Genomic DNA, 14,604 nt, shown 5'->3' on the forward strand with positions numbered 1-14,604 from the left:
GCTGCGAGAGGCGTGGGGGTCAGCGGGGTAGCGCACCAGGCGAGCGAGAGGGCAAGCAAGGAGTTAAGCAGGGCGGGAGGCAGGGCGCCTGTCACACGCGAGCATGTGCAGTTTGCACCGCATCCGTACTATGGGTGAGTGCCGCCGCCGCCGCCACCGCCGCCGGGGACTCCGTTCGGCCCGGGCAGCGGCGGCTGCAGTCCCTCGGCCCCCGCGCCATCGCGGCGGGCGCCGACACACAATGCGGGGCTAGGAGCGGCGGGGGAGGCCTGGGGCGTGGGGGAGGCACGGCTGGCAACTCCGGGCGTGGGGAGCCTGAGCGCCGGGAGTGGGGGCGGGGAGCAGGCGGCGCAGGAGAGCGCCCGGAGTCCCGGCGCGGGAGGAGCCGCGGGAGCGAGCCCAGTTGACGGCGCTCCTGGCCGCACCTGCGCCCGGCAGGCGGCCGGCCCTGCCCTGCCCCTGCCGGCGGCCCCGACCCCGCACTGGTAGGTGCCCCCGATGCCCGCAGAGAGGCCTTTCCGCCGCCCGGAGAGGTGGCCTCGCGGGGCGGGCAGCGCCGAGTGCGGGAGGCGATAGTGGTTATGGGGAAGACCCGGCGACCGGGAGGGGGGCGAGGGGGGCCCTGCCCCATCCCGCCTCCTCTTTGCTTTCGGTTTCGAAGCGGCTGCCCCGGCTCGCGAGCTAGCCGCTGATTAGATGGTGTGCCCGCGCTTGGATTCCCTGAGGGGGATGGGCGCACAGGGGGGCGTGTTGGGGAAGGGGTGCTTATTGGCAACTTTCCCCGCCTGAAACAAAGGGGCATCGGGGAGATGCGAGGGTAAGGGACCAACCTGGGATCTCCGGCAGCGGAAGGTTGACAACCCCCTTCCTCCCGGCAGAGAGCACCCCCCAAGGCGCCTCGGGAGGGTGAAGCCGGGCGCCAGCCTGGGTGGAAACTAGGGAGCCAGGGCTTGGGAGTGGGAACTACAGACCCTCCTGAGTTTGAGGCTGAGGACTTTCCAGAAGGGGCGGGAACCGTGCTAAGATGACCCTGCTGCCTTCTCTCCTGGCAATGGTGGACTAGGTGATGGCATACCCTGGGGCCCAGCCCAGCCCCCTGGCTCCCCGCTCTCCATCTGCCCTCTCTGATCTCTCCTCTTCAGTGGGAGATTCAGGGCTGGGATGGGGACCCTTACATCTCTGTTCACAGGCAAGGGCAAGGAGACATTGGCCTCTTTTCCAGGTGTCTTCCTTTCCCTCTTTCTATGCCCAGTCAGAAACTGACCCCTTCTCTTCCTTCTCTGGACTGTCTCCCTCTTTCTCTGCAGTTTCCTTAGGGGGATGTCTGGTTGCCTCAGATACAGAGCCTAGGTGGCAAGTTGTTCAGATGCCACTTCATGCCCTCCCAGGAGGAAAAGAGCAGGACCTGGAGGAGCTGGGCGAGTGTAACCTTGGGGGCTCTGCCCATCAATGCTCATGTGTTTTCAGCACATAGTAACAAACTAGCTGTTACTCTGGCCTTCAGACTTGGGCCATCAGGAGGCCTGGGTTTTCTCTTTGCTATAACCAGGAAGTAGGGTCAAGGGGAGGGCTGGACAGCCTGCCCTGAGGGTGGGACAGTGTCTTTCTCTCTAGAAAACAAATGGGCCAGATTCCAGTTCCCTGGTCCCCAACCTTGTGTCTCCAGGAATGAGGTGCCTCAAGCTCCAAGCCATTTGTATGTGACCGCCAGCTTCTATCCCGTGGTCCGACTGCCCATTGCCTTTCTTTTTCTTAGAAAGGACAGCCCTTTTGAGAGTTGGGTTTTCCCCCTGGTTGCGAGGCAGAACTACATCTGCTTGCCTGTGGAGACAGAAGGTACTGGGGCGGGGGTGGGGGTGGGGTAGCTGGACTGCTGGGTGACTCTCCTGACTGTTCCTGTGAATAAGCTAATGATACAGTGGTTGGGCCAGGGGTGGGCCTGCACTACACCTTGCTCTCGAAGCAGGGAGGGGTGGGCTGAGAGGAGGCTTGGCCCTCCTTCCCAAGGCTTTGTATTTGGGGACAGAGATGGATAACTGGGGAGACAGTGGCTGGACCAACTTATGTATCTGGTTCTTGGAGGGACATGGCAAGCTGACTTAGTGTTGACTTTGACCACTTAAAGGTCCAGGAGTGAGGGCGGTTCCAGGACTACTAAAGGGTAGCAGGAGAAAAAGAAACACCCCGAGCTTGTAGATCTGTGGTCCTGGACCTTTTGTCTGAAGTCAGATGCAGGTGCTTGACCAGAGAGCACCACCAGCCCCACTTCTAAATGGGCAGAGATGAATGATTATTGCTCAGCCCCCATTGGGTTTATCCCAAGCTATTCATTCAGAGCTGAGCATAATGATATGGAGGGCTCACGTCCCCACCCGCAACAGTGTGACATGGGGGTTTTCCATGTATTGTTCCTCAAATGTACTGACTGTAAGATGGGAAAATAATACTCCTTTTGATTCCCTCTTTGAAAGTGATGAGGCATGACTTTTTACATTTGTAAGGTGATTTAAGAGCCTCAGGTCCTTGAATGAAAGATGTTAAGTGAGTTAGGGAGCCTTACACTGTGTTTGTTTCGCTTGTATCAGATTTACATATTGTTTCTAAAGGGAAAGGTGTCACTTTTCTGGAAAGGGCTGAGTTACAGCTTGTGTGATAGGGAAAACTCAGTGTTGGTTTTAAAAGTACGGCTTTTAATCAGAAAGGCACTTGCTGCAGCATGTGGGCAGCGAGGGTTTCTCTGTCTGCCTCTGCCCTCCTGCCCTCTTAGAGCTCCTTCCCAGTAGGATTTTCCTGGTAGACGGTGTCCAGTCTGGACGTCAGTGATGGTCACCCCGCAAGCTCTGAGAAGGGTCTCTGATGATGGCGGGAACTCTGAAGTTACCAGTTGAGACCTGGGTGAGGGCAGTCAAGTGAAGCTGCTTGGCCTTATCAGCAGCCATATCAGATCTGGCTGTCCTTGAGCGAAGGGAAATCTAACCCTCACATAGCCTGGCTGTTTTCAAATTTGTATCCCTTTCCTCCTCCCTCCTCCCCTCACTCCCAATTTACAGACAAGGTGGTTTGGGTTTTATTTTTTTATTGCAGGAACATTCCTTTTACGGTGTGGATAATTTCTGACTTGGCAAACTCTCAGCTCCCTTTGTGGCAACACCTGGCTAAGGAGGGATTCTTGGAAGGGATTCTGATGTTCTGAGCAGGAAGAAATTCAGCCTTTCTGGTCAGGTCTTCTGTTTACTCCAACACCACCTCTCATAAACCAGAGGCTTTGTATTTGAAAACTAAAGTGTAAGCTGATTTCTGGGGAAGGGCAAGGAGGTGGCATGTTGGGTTATGAGTTTCCTTGAGGGAAACTGAGTCAAATTGAGAGTTAGCACACTGGCTGTGGTTTGTGTGAATGTCTGTGCTGGGGAAGTTTTCCTTTCCTGGGATTTAAGTGTGTTTAGATACAAGAGCCCCAGGGGTTATACTTTTTCATTATGAGATAAAGATGTGCTGTTAGATTTTAGGCACTCATGTGCTTGCTTTCAGATGTGCGTTTGCCTCAGACTTTGAGCTGTGGCATGCTCCCTGATGATGCGATTCAAGGAAAAGGAAGTGTTTTTCACCCCTGAACTACATGCATAGATAGAACTGAGGCTGCACATGTAATCGGTCACATTCCCAGATAAAAAGGATGGCCTGCTCCCTTCCCTGTGCTCACATCCATCCTGCAGGTGTGGACTCCCATTCTCCTCTGCCCAAAGGCTGTCCTCAGTGTTCATTTTAACATCAGTCCCCCTCTGTATTAATTTAGTGGGTAGAGATCACGGAATGATCATGGTCCTCAGCTCTTCTGAAGGACGGTTCCAACCTCCACTCATGTTGGTGCTTCTACCTTTGGGGTAGGTCACCATCCAGTGTGGCAATTTGAGGAGTAACCAAAGTCATTGCCAATTCCTGTTTCTGAACATCCAGCTTGCCATTATCCTTTATGGTGCTGGAGCCCCAACGGGGAGTCTGATATGCTCTCAGGGCTGTTGGCTCCCAATGTGGCAGGTATTGTAGAAGGGACAGCATCCTTGAAATTAGGGCACACAGTCTACATGGGAAAGATGTGGGTGCTCAGATGGCGCCTTCCTGCTGCTCCACCCTCTAGACATACAGCAGTTTAAAAAATAAGACTTGCATCATCAAATCCTAACTTAATGTAGGGAGATCTAATAGACAAAACGGTCTAACCAGAGTGCACTTTCTTCCACTCCAGAAGCCCTGCATGCGGAGCGCACTGGACCAGCCATTTCTGACGGCCTCTGCAGTTAGACTTGAATGACAGATGCCTTCTAGCTGGTTCATTCATACGTTGTGTCCTTTCAGTTTTTAAGAGGCACCCCCATCACATGAGTTTCTGAAATGGTTTGTTCTCATCAGAAAGGTCACTCACCCTGAGTTTTCCTAAGGCCTTGACACCAGCCCCGAGGAGCTAGGGATGCCAGCCAAGAAGGAGATTGAAGGGCCACAAAGAGAGGATTCTTTTCTGGGCTTGTGAGGGATGATTCATGCTTCAGGATAAAATGTGCTTCCTGGGGCTCCAGGGTTTCGTTCCTTGTCCCGTCAGTGGAGGGCTAGGTCCTGGTGCAGCAGGAAGCCCACTTTGGAGACAATGACTGCCATTCTTTGGAGCAATGGTAGGGACCTATTTCTAGCTAACCCTGGGCTTCTTTTCTATAGCTATCCTTGGCCAGACCCCATTTTAGCCCCTAGCCCCTAGGACCCTTCCTCCCTCTCATTCCTAATCAAAAATGCCATTCCAACGCTAGCAATAAGGCATCCAGGGCATTGGTATTACTTTCATCTGCCTTCTTAAATAGGGACAAGAAATAGTATCACCACTGGGCAACACAAACAGCGGCTGCACGTTTTTATTTTGTAATTGGGTTTTCGCCTGTCATAAAAAAAAGGAGATGACCGTCCTATGCTGATCTGGAGATGCCTTAAATCTTACATTGCGCCTGCACAGTTTCTAGCACATGGTGACTGCTTATTAAGTCATCCGCTGTGGTACTTGGATGTGATCAGATACCCAGAATTCTAGGTCCTTGGGCAATGACGTCATTTGCGTAGGAACTGATGATTGCAGAGGCTTCTAGAATCAGGAAATGTGGGATCCCTTCCTAACTTACTGTGAGACTTTGGACAACCCGTTTTGGCTCTCTGAGTCTTCATTCCACAAATGGAGCTTCAGCGGTCTTCAGTGATCATAGCAATAATAACAATGAGAGCCATCACTTATTGACTACTTACTGTATGCCAGGCATTGGGCTAGACACTTCATATATGTTCTCCTTCTCTCACAGCTGTGAGGTAGCTACTATTATCCCCATTTCACAGTTGGAAAAACTGAGGCTCTGAAAGATAAAGTGATTGCACATGTCACACAGCTAGCAAGTGTCCAAATGGGGATTTGAACTGAGATCTGTTTGATTCTATTGTATTCTATGGATTGCATGATGACACAAGTGTTGCAGAGGAGGTAAAACTGGAGGTAGTGTTAGTTAAGCTGTAAGAAGGAGAGCTGATGTGGACGAAATACGGCTAGTGAAAAAGGAGGTGGAAGTCCAGATATTTATTTGAAAAACATCCCTGCGAGTGTTTGGGAAGAAGAAAGAGGTCGGTCGGTACCCTGCATTGGAAGGGAGACCAGATGGCCTGGGAGTTACTGTAAGGAGAACAGACTTTCTGCTTGGCATAGGATGTATCTCATAAACCCCATTTCATTTTGATGCCAGTTTTTTTTCTCCTGCTTAACAGGCTCTCTGGGCAGCAATTTTTTCTTTCTGTTACCCTATTGCCACTAGTCATAGTAGCTTATCTTTTCAGATTTTTGACTCCAGTCCTCATCCTTCAACTTAGTTTAGGGGCCATCCCCTGCCCATAATTGCAGTCCAGCTGTGGAGATCTGATCATGACTCGGGGTCCTATATACACTCTGCAAGCATTGGATTCCCCTGTTCTTCTGAGAAAGTATTTGTGGCCGCCGATTACTCCATTCGAAGATGACCAGCTAGTTCATTGAGATGATTCTCATCTCTTCCTTCCTTGTTTGTTCCAGGCAAGTTAACTCTGATGAAGCTCTTCTACTCTTTTGAGGTGTCTGTGGAAGAAGCGTGAAGGTTGAGGTGGTGGCTTGGAGAAAGGGAGCTGACACACTTTTGAGAGTTAGCACAATGGCGTATAATGGAGCATTGTGCTAAAGGTCAGGTGACTTGGATTCTTGTCTCAGCTCAGTGACTCTGGCCATGTGACATGAGTCCTTTGGCCTTTAATTTCCTTATCTGTAAAATAAGAATGTTGGAAGAGATTCTCTAGTATCTCTTTCAGTGACAATGTTGGATGATCCAACAGAATCTGGTTAATTTGGTCCCTTCTCAGGGAATAACTCAGCTGATCTGGAACTGTAGGAAGTCAGAGCTGGGAGAGCAGAGGCTGAAGGAGAAACCTCAGAAGAAAGAAGCCAGATTGGAAGCTAAGGGATAAAACCAGAGCTGGAGTCAGTCCCTTCTTGTGAGGGGTGACTGGGTTGGGTCATCTCACCTTTGGTTTGTATTCTTCATATCCTAAGCCATGGGGAGCACCCATTATATCTTGTCTTAAAACTTAAACTTGGGGTGACCAGTTAGCTCAGTTGGTTAGAGCGTGGTGCTGCGAACACCAGGGTTGCCAGTTTGATCTCCACATGGGCCACTGTGAGCTGCGCCCTCCTTAAAAGAGTCAACTATGCCATTGTAGCACGAAAGCAATGTGTAACCAATGATCATGGCTGTTCCCCATTAAAATAAAAACAAAACAAAGAATAAAAAAATTATCCTCACTTTAAAAAACAAAAAAACAAAACAAAAAACCTTCAACTTCACACCTCCCTCAACTGTCCCCAGCTGTCCCCAAGTGAAGGCAGCAGAGAGGTTGTGCACTGGCATATGTTTTGTATTCTGCACTTGAATTTGGCAGATTCTAGGGCCTGGTTCAGCCCAGGATTCCCCCAGGGCTCCAGGACTTGGGGATGTTGGCTGATGCTTTCCACGTGACTCAGTGTCTTGCTCTGCCTGAGAAGTGAGATCATACCATAAGCTTAGCTAGCAACTCAGGGAGTCACAGCTTTTTTGTTCATGGAGATGGGTCATCTGGATTTCCCTTTGAACAAAGCCGTTTATCCAAGGACCCCTGGATTCGGTTATCCATTGATACAATCTCCTGTTTTCATGTTATCATATTTAAAGTTGAGGAGCAAATGAGGTCCCACTGACCCCCTAAACCAATCTTTTCTATCCCTGCCTGTGTTGCTTGTCCCCCTTAGTTCCTTATTGCCCTATACCAGTTATTTCTAATGGTGGGTATCATACTAATGGGAATATGAGAGATGATTTTAGTTGGTATAGGGACAAACATTCCATTTTAATAGCTATGTTTCTAATGAGTGTAAAGAAACATGACTCATTGGGATGTGCTCATAAAGCGACTTAATTTTGTCTCCCACTGTCCCTTAATGTTTATTAGGTAGGATTAGTTCTTTCCTTGCCCTAGGAAGAAAACTCAGTTAGGCCCCATGTGTTCTCAGGTCATTCTTAGGTAGTAGCAGTTCCTGTGGTCACTTTAAGTCATAAATCAGTATTGAATATGTCTAATGCCTTGTCACTGGGCTGGGAGGGACAGGAAGGGCTCACTTGGCCAGCACTGTTGTCTTCCAGCCTCCTGGGCCTGGCAGGTATTTCATGCTGATTCTTCCTCTTGTGGTCATGTTCATGGCTACTCAGAGACTCCCCTGCACTACCCTCCATTGCTGGGATCGTTAATTTCCAGTTGTCTTGAAAAGAGCAAATTATCCTCTATTCTAGATTATAGTTCTTTCATCAGCCCCTAAAATCCAGCGATTCACCATCAGCCTCTTTTGGCGAAGGTCCTTCAGCCTGACCAAGGGGCCCTCTTGGACAAGACATGCTCTGATCTTATACCAGCACTCTCTTGCACGTGGCCCATATTAGTCCAAGGAAACAATCACATGTTTTTTGTTGCAGTGGCCCTGGCAATGCGTGCTGATGCCCCTCTGCCCCTGCAGCTTAGCCATCTCCCTTGGCTCCTCCGATAGCAGATCGGCAGCCTGTGTCTCACACCTTGGATATCTTGGATGGGAGTCAGATGCGAGCCTACCCTGTCCTTCCAGCTGCAGGGGTAGACATCAAGTTTCTGGAGTGGCCCTGTTGAAACCCCTCACACTGCTTGGGAACATCAGATCTGTTGTACTTGGTGCCTGGTTAAGACTTTTGATTTAACTTCTGGTTATATGTGTATCGTTAAAACCATGACTGTCACAAGAAGCCCAGGATTTCCATGGATATTATTACTTAGGATAAGGCTACAGTATATACCAGGGATGCCAAAAAATGTATACAAGTGGACACTTTGGTCAACGTTGCTCAAGCAGTAGTTTGCCGTAATCAGAAGTGCCTGGACGCTGATGGTAACCACTTTGAACACCTCTTGTAACTGCAGAAGTCAGACGTGACTTGTATTCATCTTTTGTTATTGGTATGGATTGAGTATTACAATTTTAATACAGTTTTCCTTTCCTAAAATGTGTATACATTTTTTTTGGCACCCTCTGTATTTAACTAAAAATTTAACTTCAATAAAAAGGTTAACAACATCTAACACATATTGAGTACTTATAATACTGGGTACCGTTTCAATACAGTAAACATGCTGTTTCATTTAACCCTCATGAGGGAGATACTTGTATTGTCTCTATTTTGCAAATGAGTAAACTGAAGCTAGAAGAGAGGTTAAGCAGTTTGTTCAAGGTCACACAGTTGGCATCTGAGTTGGATTCAAATGGGAAGATCTGACCCCATAGTGTACACTTGTAAACTACTGCGCGCTCTCTCTTCCCACAGGGTGGTAGGCAGCCATGACAAACCATGAGGCAGGAGGCAAAAGATTGGGAAATGCTGGCTCAGGACATAATTGTTGAGTCTTCATTCTGGCATTCAAGCTCTCCATGCATCGCTTTTACCTGCTTTTCCAACGGCTCCTCCTGTGTCCTAACCAGAGCCTAATCCACACGGCCGGCTAACCTGCCATGAACACACCCACCCCATACCTCATTTATTTCCCTGCCCGGAGGGCCCTCATCTGCTTTGCTGGCTCCCCAAGCCAAGTTCCTTTTAAGAGTCAGTGTTCATCTTTGTTGCAAAGATGTATTTGACCCAAACCACTTCAGCTGGGATCTTTTACTCTTTTTGTGATTTCATCACCACATTGGCAACGATGACATAATTTTATGCAAGGAGCATTGCAGCACAGTTAGCAAACCCAGATTCTGATCGCTGCCTGCCGTTAACCGCCTGATACTAACTTGTACAAGGCCTCCGACTTCTCTGACCCTTGTTTCCATCATTTGTAAAGTATGGTGTGGATTAGCTTCTGAAAACTCAAAACCTTTCAGTTTTCAGTATTCCATGATTTATGTTTACCTTCTTTTCCCCTTTGACTTTTAAACTCTTGAGGCCTGGAACTATGTCTTGTATGTCTTCGTACCTCCCAGGACTCTGCACAAGGTTTTATACACAGAAGGTGTTTCATATTACTAGTGGGTTGGCTGGTGGGAAGTGCTGCTGTGTCTGCTCTGGACTTGACAGATTTTTAGAAATCTGCTGGGAGATCGCCGGTGAAGACGCTGCGATTCTCTTTTCTGCATAAGTTTATAACAAACGTTTGGGGTCCAATCTGCTGCGTTTTTTTCTATAAGAAAGCTGTGTAATGCTATTAAGACTCACCATTTCAAAATCCGAAACATTCTAAAGCTGAAACCTTTTCTTTAACTTGTGTGACAGCAAAGCCTGACCTGGACTAACGCGAGACCCAGGTCGTCTGTCTACTCTGCAGGGTGTGAATATTCAGAGATGTGGCCGCAGAGATGTTCATGTATTTGATGTGGGAAGGGTGCTGCCTCAGACCCTCAGACCCAGAGAGATTTGTAATCTGTTTCCCGGATGTGCTTCCTACTTGTGGATGTTTCTTTGGAGCCCAAGTGAGCCTGGTTCCTTTACTTCTTTCTGGGAAGTGATACAGCTACTCATTTGAGAGTCAGTCTGCTTGGTAACTCCTAGAGCTGCTTTGACCAGATGTTTAAACATGTTTTAAAAAATATACAAATACTCCTAGAAATGCATGAAAACGATAGAAAAATGTACAATGATGGAATCTAACGTGTTCTATTGTTTGTGTGTGTGTGTGTGTGTGTGTGTGTGTGTGTGTGTGTGTGTTGGTGAGGAAACTTAGAGGAGAGGTGATAGAGTATTAGTGGAAAAGCCAGGCTCAGAAAGCCCTGTTCCTGGACCTCCCATTAGCATTCCATTCCAAGTCCCTTCTTTTCTCCCCATGCCTCAGGGTCCTCAGGTTGGGGACGACACATTAGTTATCCCCTCTTGATTGAAGGCTATGTCTTTCTTTTTCTCTTTGCCCTTGTTTGGCAGTCATGAGCACTCCCATGGGAATTTAGGCCTCTTTTCTCCCACCATTAAATAACCAGCCCCTCTCAGAACCTGAGCCCTGAGTATTTCTGGCCTCCCTATTTAACCTATTGGAGGTCCTCTGAGATCATTTCTCTCTTCTGTCCACAATTCCTCGCGCTATAGCATTTTCCATAAATACATATCCTTAAGCATCTTCTTACAAACTGTTTACTCATCTTCTCATCCATTAAGACGATATTCCCCAGACCGAGCCTGGCACCCACGTCTTTGACTTCTTCTAAACATATCTTTGCCTCTGGATATCGAACAATTTATTTCCCTGGCCCCTACAGATGACTTGCAGTCTTCTATTTATTGTCATTATGCTGGAAAATGCTAAGATATGGTATAATTTAAAGTAATTATAGAAATGAAATTTCCCAAAGGTACCCAATTGACTAATTTTCTTAAGCCCCATAGATTTACCACATTGTCCATATACCCATCACTCACAAGCTTTATGTCGATATCTGTAAAAGACCATTGAATTTATTCTGTGGGATTGGTCATTTGAAGCCTCCCCGATTCTGCCCATTCCTCTTAGCACTACAGTTTCTCTTGCTTCTAGGGGCACACAATATAGCATGGTGCCCCTTTTTATTTAGCAAATATTTGTAATCCCTCCTAATTACCCTGAATGGAATTTATAGATAATATGACCTACCTATTCACATAAGCTTAAAAAAAGTCAATAAAATGCCTTAACTGTAATAGAAAAGAGAAACAAGGAACTAGTTAGTTATAATACAATATCATGTTTTCTAAGCTGTAATTGCTTGGGCATGACTACACAGAAGACTGAAGGAAGGGGTCAGATGCTTGAACCTGGACATAGAATTACTGGGAATGTAACAGCCACAAATACCCACAAGATGCAGGTGTGTGGTGTGGGTGACTCAAATGCCAGGAGAGGTGCTGCTGAGGTTGATGGGATTTTCCAAAATGGCGACCTGCTCTTGGTAAAGTGCCAAAGAACATAAAGTATAGTATCCCCTTGATTTGTACTCCAGTGGCATTCCTGGATGATTCAGTACATATATGTTAAAACCATACAAAAATCTTCTGTGTTTATTTCAGAACGGGAATTCGGTTCTAATTACAAATGGACTTTTCACCTCTGAATGTCCAGTGGACCATTCTAAAGTCATGTGGGAGAGTTCTTTTGTGGGCTGCTGTGGGAATTGTAGGATGTCTGGCAGTACCTATAGCACTCCCTACTCACCGTGGTGCTGATACAGAGCCCCCCTACCCTAAGGGCTGGTCCTGTTAAGAACTGCTGGTCTGAAAGAAGCACCAGGACCAAGAACTGGGAGACTTGTGTCCTAGATCTGGGCTATAGTGCCTTGATATTTGTGTGACCTTACCTCCCAATGTCAGGGTCTCCTCTCTGTAAAGAGGATTTAATGACACACATGTTCTGCTGGACTTGGGGACTGTGGCTCACTGTGCTCCCCTCCACGACCTCAGGACAGCCAGAGCATCCATGCGTGCCCCATAACATACATCCCATTCACAAACTCCCCCTCACTGTGACTTTTTTTAGTATTGAAACATCCTTAGGTCTCTCTAATCTAGGAAAGAAGGAAGGGAAGGAGGGAGAAAGGACGCCCCCGTCATCTCTACTTCTCTAGCAGCTTTCTCTCTCCTTCACAAGCAGATTTCTCAAGAGTCCTCCATATACACTATCTCAGTCACCTCCCTTTGCAGTCACTTCTTCTTAAATGGTCACCAGTGACCTTTGCTGCTAAATCTCTTTAGTCCCTGGCTGACTTGGCTCTGCAATTGACCACTGCCTCCAAACTCGTCTGCCCTCACTTCCCTGATAGAGTCCTTTCCTGGGTGTCCTCCTGCCTCCCTGACCCTTCCTCAGGCCCCTTCCCAGCCATGGATGTCACCCCTCCCACTTCTGCCCAACATGCTCCTCCTCTGTGCTGCTCCATCCAGCTGGGGTCCCAGACCTGTCCCACCTAGTGTCCCATGGACATCTCAGACTTAGAACATCTCAAATGCAGCAGCTCATCGTGAGTCATCTCCAACTCAAGCCTCTTCCTGTATCCTCTTCTCTCAGGGAATGACACCGCCATTGCCCAAGTCAGAAGTCTGGGTATCACCCACCACTCCTTCCTCTCTCTCACCCCCTCCCAAGAAATCCCTCACCCAGTCCTGATGGTCCTGCTTTCTCAATAGTTCTCCCATTTTCACTAATTTGAGTTGCCTACTGACCCTTATAGGCATTTAGGATTGCAACCTCTACATACTGCTTGTGCCGGATTGAAACCTTCAGAGGCCCTCAGCACTGACCAGTTTAAGGTCCTATAAGTACTAAAAAATAAATTAATGTAGTTCTTAGTTATGATATAAAATCATGGTTTTAAAAACAATAAAATTTACTGTGCAATGAGGCCATAAGAGCTTCTTTTTGCTTCCTTCTCATTATTTTCTCTTCTTTTAAATCATTTTCTTTGGTGCCCCATCATGGGTGGTACCCTATGCATGTGTCCAGCGGGAGAGCTGGGTAATCTAGGACCACTTAGAATATCAGCCTCCTGTGGCCAGGACTTGGGTCTTTGCCTCTGTGGTCTTTGCATGTGACTGGGGCATGATGTAGACCAGCGGTTCTCAACCTTCCTAATGCCGTGACCCCTTAATACAGTTCCTCATGTTGTGGTGACCCCCAACCATAAAATTATTTTCGTTGCTACTCTACAACTGTAATTTTGCTACTGTTATGAATCGTAATGTAAATACCTTTTGTTTTCTGATGGTCTTAGGCGACCCCTGAGAAAGGGTCGTTCGACCCCCAAAGGGGTCGCGACCCACAGGTTGAGAACCGCTGATGTAGACACTGAGTAGTTGTTTAATGAACATGTTAATGAATGCATGAAAAATGAGATGAACTTGAAAGGGCTCACTTAAGTAAAGAGCACTATCAGAATGTAAGTTATTATTATTATTATTATTATTATTATTATTATTATTATTAGCTTTCTGGTGTTTGACATTACAGTAGAATTTCCGAGATTTTATATTACCAATGTTTTAAAAACAACCAGCCCCACTGTTATGCTTCAGCTTTCGTACTGCAACGTACTTAGCATTGCAGAGTCTGCCCATGAAAAATGCATGTAAAGATTTCTGAATTAATAAGTAAATGAATTTGTCCAGTATGATGGTTTGCTTGATTCCCTTTAGCTCGCAGTGAGGCTGCTTAACGAGAGCCTGTCTGGCTGTGAGTTATTTAAAGTGACCACACCCAGCTCTGACAGATAGTGAACCTGGGGAGGGAGCTGTGCCTGTGTGTGGGGTGGAGAAGGGGGGTTCCTTTGGAGTAACACTGGTGATGGTGATAGTGGCATGGGAAATGGGCATCCACCCTAGAAAGCCTGTGTGAGATCTCAGAAGGGCGGAATGTGGCCTAAAGGCTAAGTCAGGCAGTATGAATAGGACTAGCCACAACATTTTGGGGGGAAATGAAATACCTTATAAAACTCCTAGAAGGCTTAATAAATATAACTTGCCTCATTATTATGGGCTTGTGAACAAAATAGATGTAAAACATTTCCAGAAAATATTAACTGCTTATAAGAATAGACCCAAAAGGTTAATCAAGCCTGTCCTCTGGTATTAGTAGGGAGGCCTCCTAGAAGATTGCTGATCTTGGGAGAGGAAGGAGTAAATCCATGAAAAAGTTATAAAAGGGGAGGGCCAAATTGGGAGAGGAAATGTGTCCATGAGGGCTATTTTGGCAGAGCTGGAATTTTCGTGTCCATTGCACACATGTGATGATCAGTGTCCTCCTTTGATTCACTCTCAGTGTCTGCTCCACCCACCCTCTCTCTAATGGAAGGGTCCCCCCTTGTTATTTTTTTCTCAAAACTTCTTATTTGGAAAGTAATTTCAGACTTACAAAAAAGTTCCCAGAATAGTACAAAATACCCATATACTCTTTATCCAGATTCACTCTTTTTAACATTTTGCCTCATTTGCTTTGTCATTATGTTCTCATTCTCTCTCTCTCTCTCTCTCTCTCTCTCTCTCTCTCTCTCTCTCTCTCTCTCTC

General features: G+C 47.2%; 1 protein-coding gene across 1 annotated transcript in view; it reads left to right on the plus strand.

Moving 5' to 3' along the window:
- The first annotated feature begins 299 nt into the window (after positions 1 to 299).
- Positions 300 to 14,604, plus strand: part of TMEM229B (transmembrane protein 229B) — a 43,344-nt gene continuing 29,039 nt past the window's right edge. Inside the window, exon 1 of the mRNA XM_019641378.1 lies at positions 300 to 485. The gene's annotated coding sequence lies outside the window, so the exon portion shown is untranslated. The remainder of the gene's footprint in view (positions 486 to 14,604) is intronic.

This window comes from Hipposideros armiger, unplaced genomic scaffold, assembly GCF_001890085.2.
Source record: "Hipposideros armiger isolate ML-2016 unplaced genomic scaffold, ASM189008v1 scaffold_59, whole genome shotgun sequence".
NCBI lineage: Eukaryota > Metazoa > Chordata > Mammalia > Chiroptera > Hipposideridae > Hipposideros > Hipposideros armiger.